This window comes from Lutra lutra, chromosome 12 (genome assembly GCF_902655055.1).
Source record: "Lutra lutra chromosome 12, mLutLut1.2, whole genome shotgun sequence".
NCBI lineage: Eukaryota > Metazoa > Chordata > Mammalia > Carnivora > Mustelidae > Lutra > Lutra lutra.
The window spans coordinates 397,285-403,284 of NC_062289.1; the positions used below are offsets into that span (position 1 = coordinate 397,285).

The window sequence follows — 6,000 nt, forward strand, 5'->3', positions numbered from 1 at the left end:
ACGGAGCATGGGAGTCGTGGCCCGTCTCAGCCTCCAGCCTGGCCGGAGGCCCCACAGAAGCCCCACACTCCACACGCCCACCAGTGTTGTGGGCTCCTTGGGAAAACGATACGTCACGACCACCCAGAGGAGAAGCAGGGACTCGCTGATCCTGAGTGCTGCCCACCAGCTCCGACACCTGCGTCTTCTTCCAGACCCCGGGGTTCCTCTATGTGTAATCTGCCGCGTAATGAAGAAGCCGTATATGTATTTACTATCCGTCCTCACCTAAAAGATGCCTTTTTCTTCTGGCGGAAAATTGGGGAGTTCTGTTCATGGTCAGAAACTGTCCGTTTCTTGAAGGACATGTAAACCAGTCGAATGAGCGTGAGCTGCGCTAAATGCCCCAGGAAAGTGGCCAGACAGGGTAGACAGGGGTGCTGAGCCCGGTCAAATCTCACAGTATGCCAAGAGGACGGTTTCCGGTGACTAGCTAGTCCGCATAACGACCGTTAGTTTCTAATGCATTTGGTTTCACTGATGCATTTTACTCTACTGCTTTAACTGTTACCATGTTAAATAAAACATACGGATATAAAACCTGTCAGGCATTTCCTGTCAATCTACACACAAAGATGTCTCCTCCACACCCCAAACACACGAAAGAAAGGAAATAGGAAGGGAACCCTTCCCTGGCTTTTACCAGACAAGGGTTTGCATGTCTGCTCTGGGGGACGGTCAGAAACCGGCCATACGCGCGCACCTGCCCGGCCCAGGCGGATGGCTGGGCTCCCCTGAGCGCCCTGGCCCCAGCCTGCCCAATGGGCCTCCTAACTAAGAGCGTCTGGAAACATCCACACTAACTAAACTGGCTCAGAGACAGACCTGGGTGCCTCAGGATGTACGGGATCTGGATGGGGCTGTCCGTTACTGTGAACCCTCAGTGAGAAATATTGTGGCCCAGAAGACACATGTGAGGTAGGAAATCCTGATACTTTCTCTTCTCTGTCTTGCTACAGTGATGCCAGTTCCAACCCAAACCAGCATTTCCAACCTTCAAAACGATGAGACTTACTGATCCCTGGGCCCCACCCGACCCACCAAACCGAACCCATGGGGGTGTGGCCTGGATCAGGTGTCAACCCAAGGCCTTAATTTCACAGCAGCTGAGGGCCAAGGGCACGTGTGGGGACAGCCAGCCAGGGGCACACCAGCTGGGGGCAGACCCTCTGTTCACGTCCCCCACCCCAAGTCCCGCTAGGGCTAGGCAGGTGCATGCCCTGCCCATCACACAGCCTCTCCCGCCAGTGCTAATCATTGGGCGGAAACAAATCTGCCTCTTCCGGACAGAACTGAGTGAAAACCGCCGCGCTGTCCAGAACAGCCTGATCAGTCTGAGGTTCTGCGGGGAAGGTCCTCGCCTTTGATTTCCTGTGTCCAACACCACTCAGTCTAAGACTTCACCCTCATTGTTCAAACATCTGAAAAGGTTAAAAATACCCAGGAATTTCATTAAATTCTGGGAACTGTCATCCTGGGCTCTGGCCACCGTCTGCTTTCCTCACGGTGCGGCTTATCTGAGGAAGGCCGAGCCGAGGGCTGGCCCAGAGCAGGCGTGGCCTGGAGCGCAGGTGCACCCAGTGGCCGGTGTGAAAGAGACCCCGGAATGGTGGGGAGGATGTCCAGCTGCCCTGTCCTGGGCGGGAGGAGGCGAAGGACATGGAGCCCGGCCCTCATAAGTGTCGCCGGGAGCTGGGGCACGCGTTTCTGTGAACTCCTTCCCACTGTCTGCTCCCTTAACCGAAAAGAGCACGTAAAGATTGTCTGTTCTGTTTTCACTTCGATTAATCTTTTCCTACAATCAAATCAAAATATTGGGTATTTCCATTTTGAGTGAATATATTCCTTTTCCACAATACAAGTTTCTCCTCTGAAAATCAGAAAGCTAAGACATGGCTCAGTCCAGCCTTCTCACATGCCGCGGGAGGACTCCGTCCGTGGCAAGCAGACCGACGTCTCCTGGCCCACGAGGCCTAGGGCACCTGCACCAGCCCTCCCAGGAAGGCGCACCCTTACTTCTCAGCGGGAGTCGGTGACGGGAAATCTTGGGCAAGCAGTCTGTAAGTCTGACTTCCTAAGCCACAAGAAGAGGTTGAACAGGCTGGTCACTGGGTCCCTTCGAGGAGTTCTCTGACTCTGAGCAGACCCTTTGCAGCCTTCCTCTGGGGACCTGTTTCCCCTTCGGTTCACTTGCTTCTCAAGGTGTTTTCTGACTTAAGTGCTCTTCCAGACAAACCTGCTTGGTAAATGGAGCCCAGGGAAGGCTGCAGGTGCACACAGGTCAGACACCAAGCAAGGGGCTGGCCCAGAGCCCAGGGAAAGGAAGTGCTGGATGCCTATTTCTTTAATGCCTCTCAAGCTTTGAGGTGCAAGTCAATGGCTTGCCAGGAGGTGGGGTGGGGCCTGGGAGCCGGGCACCACCCTCCATGAGGACACAGAGAGCCCGGAGTGGCCCTCACCTCACTGTGCTGCTGTCCCCCTCCCTGCCTGCCCGGGGCTCCCTGATGTTGCCCTTGCTCAGCCCCACCGGGAGCCAGACGCCAGGCCATGAGGCCCCAGCCCTCAAACCCTCTGTGAGTGCCCAGGCGCTCAGGGATTCAGACACACGTGGCCATGCTTCTCGGACCCCCTGCGCCCATCTCTTCTGGAAAAGCCCACCTTCTCCGTCTTGCAGCGATGCTCTCGCGGCTGGCTATCCTGCGGCGGCCTCCGGACCAGCTGGCACGCATGCAAACACACACACACACACCCTGGTGGCGCCCCATCTGCTCCCCTTCCCTCCCACCCCCACATATCCGTGCTTGCAGCAGAAGCTGAGGACGCCCTCCCGCTCCAAACACTCCTCAGCTGGTCCTGCCCTCCCAGCGCCTGAGTGAGCGGCACGGCTTCCCGAAGAGCCGCAGAACGTGGGACAGGAGGAAGAGGAAGAGGCTGCTGAGCCCTGGGCTGCCGAATCCCCCCAAGGCACTCAGACCCCACCTGCTTCTGCCGGGCAAACCCCAGCGTTTTACCGTTGGCTCCCAGCCGCTGTGCTCCACGCAGACTGCGGGTCGAGGCGCGCACCTGTAACCATGCAGCGCCCACCACACACCGGGTATAAACTCCTCATTAGAGCTCCAGCGACCCACAACCAGCTCATGTCCTCAGAGCATCTGCCGCGCACGGGACTCGGTGCCAAACACAGAACAGAAAATCCACACAGCCTCCCGCTTCGGAGCCGGCTGACAAGGCGCGTCCCCTTCTTTTCTTCCCGTGCAAAAACACGCAATTTTTTATCTTGAATTATGGAAATCTCAAGGTATAAAAAAAACTTTTGCCAAGTGGAATATATACATTGTAAAAGGAAAGGAACCAGAACACTAGATGGCACCGGCCTTGGAAAGACTCTCAAAATTGTTTTCCTAACCTGTCTCCAACTGAAATACAAATATGTCTTTTCTTAGCCATAGCGTATAATTCTTTGTATGTTTGTAGCTGGTACACACCAGGGAACCACAGTCGAGGGGATTTCGTCCCCCAAATGGGCCCTAATGCACCCCCTCCCCCAATTCCCAGTTGAAAAGAACCCAGAGCCAGTTCATCCTTTGACTAACTGGGAATCATCAATGAAGGAAGCCTCCGGAGGCCCGAGCGCGGCGGGGTCCTCCACCCTGGCCGGACAGCCTCTCTTCTGCTTCAGCCAGTGCGGGGTTCGTGGGATCCCTCCTGGGTTTCAGGGATCTCATGACTTCCTCCACTGCGCGTCAGCGCCTTGTGCACAGGACGGCCTTGGAGGGCTCACCCAACTAACCTTTCCAGCAGCTGTCCGCGTCAGGGCTGGGACCCAACCGCTCTCCCACGTGTGCTGGTCCCTGGAAGCTGGCCATTCCGACTCGCACCCGCAGAGTCAGAACCCATCTCACACCTGCTACTTGGTCCAGACATCGGCCTTGAGCACACACTGGAGGAAACCATCGGTTTCTGCAGCCCAGGAAGAGGGAGGAGAAAGGGAGGCCTGGGACAGGGAAAAGAAGTACTTTCTGGAATTCTAAAGACCAAGTAGAATTCACAGGAGCCCGAGCTCTGGGCTGGGGTTTCAGTCCAGGTGACAAAGGGAGTAACCGTTCCTGACCGTGGCCCCACTCCCACGGCCAGAAACCAGAAACCGAACCCTCTGGAACAAGGCAGTCTGGAAGGGAGGCTCCACCGTCACCCCCAAACCGCCAGAGCACAACCACGCGCAGGCGCAGGGAACTCCTCGGAACTCCCCTCCCCCGCCCCGCTGGTCAGAGGGACCCCGCGCGGCTCCCCAACACCCCTCGCCCCGCGTCCCCCATCCCCGCCCCCTCCTGGGATCTGCTCTCCCCGCGCGGGTGTGGGAGGCCCCTCCCGCGGCTCGGGCTGCTCCTGAGTTTGCAGAATTCGCGGCTGACGGCGCTGGGACCCCCTCACCGGTCAGGTCTGCGCCCTGGGGAGCCGGGGAAGGCCGGCTGGGAGGAGGGTCGCGCGTGCGGAAGGTGTATGCGTGCCAGGTGTGTGTGCAGGGGTGGGTGTGAGGGGCGGCGAGAAGCGGCGAGGAAAGGGCCCCCACGAGCCAGCACTCGCCCACGTCCGCCTCCTCCTCGCGCGAGCCGGGTGCGCCCACCTACCAAGCGGGGCCGAGCGCAGCGGGAGCCCCGGTAACCCCCCCACGGGGCGGTCGCGGCTTCGGCCCTCCCGCCCTTCCTCTCACCCGGGCTCCCGCAGACCCGACGCGGACAGACGGGTCGGAGGCAGGAAGCAGGCTCTGGCCGCTGCCGCCCGGACCTCCATGGAAGCGCACCCAGCGGCCCGGGCCCGTGCGCGTCTCCCCCAGGGCGCCCGCAGGCCTGCGGGGGTCTAGGATCTCCGCGGGGGGCTGGGGGCGGCGCCCTGCACAGCCCCGCCCCGCCTCGGGTGGCCCCGGGCGTCCGAGGGCGCTTCAACGGGCACCCCCCGCCCCCATCTCCACGGCGCAACCGAGGAGCAACTGCGCGCGGGAGCAGCGCCGCGTCGGGACCGGCGCCTGCACCCCCCCTTGCCGTGCTCCGGCCCCTTCGGTGTAGACACCCCCGTCCCTCGCCCCGCTCTGGCCCGGAGAGACTCCAGTGTAGACCTGTCCCCCGCGCCGCGCCCCCTTGTCCCTGCTCTTGCCGGGAACCCTCCCTTGTAGACCCTCCCTCCCCGCTCCCCGTCGCCACAGTCCCCGGGTGTAGACCTCCGGCCTCTTCCGCAGGCCCCGCTTCTGCCCCGCGACCCGCCGGCGCAGACCCCGCTCCACAGCGCGCGCAACTTTACCTCGGGGCCCGGGCTCGGGGCCGCCGCTTGGCTGGCCTGGCCGCGGCCTCCTCGGGGCGGAGCGCGGCTTCTCCGGAGCCGGCAGCCCGCGAAGTCCGGCACCGCCCCGTGCGCCGCCCCCGGCCCCCCTCGGCCCCGGCGATCCGCCCGGCGGCGGTGGCGCGGCGCCGCAGGTCCCGGGGGCAGACACCTGGGCGCACGGCCCGCCGGCCCGGGCAGGGAGCGCAGGGCTGGGTCCGCTTGGAGCGGGCGCTCTGGGGCACCCGGCCCACACGCTCACACTCACTCCCAGACACGCGCGCTCACACACAGGGCACTGGCTGCAGCAGCAGAGACCCGCCCCCCCCGCATCCCTCCTAACCCACCCGAAGCAACCCTGTGGGAAAGCCGCAGAACCAGGGTCTGCCCTGTTGGGCGCGGCCCTGCGAACCCTGGGGAAGGCTCTGGAGTCTGGAGACGCTTGTCCCGGCCGGGAGCCGCTGTCCAGCCTCGCATACCGGTGACGTCTGTGTCATGGCTCTTGGACGACCCACGCCGCTCTGGTAGAGACGTTTCATCACTGGCATTTGCAGGAAGTGGCTTGAGCCTGAACGCGGAGACCTGGGAAGGAAGGTTTCTTCTCCATAGAAACACTCACAGAATGAGAAGCCTGGCCCCCCACAGGTG

General features: G+C 61.5%; 1 protein-coding gene across 1 annotated transcript in view; it reads right to left on the bottom strand.

The window, feature by feature from the left end:
- KCNG2 (potassium voltage-gated channel modifier subfamily G member 2) overlaps nt 1–5,432 on the bottom strand; it is a 67,736-nt gene extending 62,304 nt beyond the window's left edge. Inside the window, exon 1 of the mRNA XM_047696764.1 lies at nt 5,335–5,432. The gene's annotated coding sequence lies outside the window, so the exon portion shown is untranslated. The remainder of the gene's footprint in view (nt 1–5,334) is intronic.
- Between the last annotated feature and the right edge of the window lie 568 nt (nt 5,433–6,000).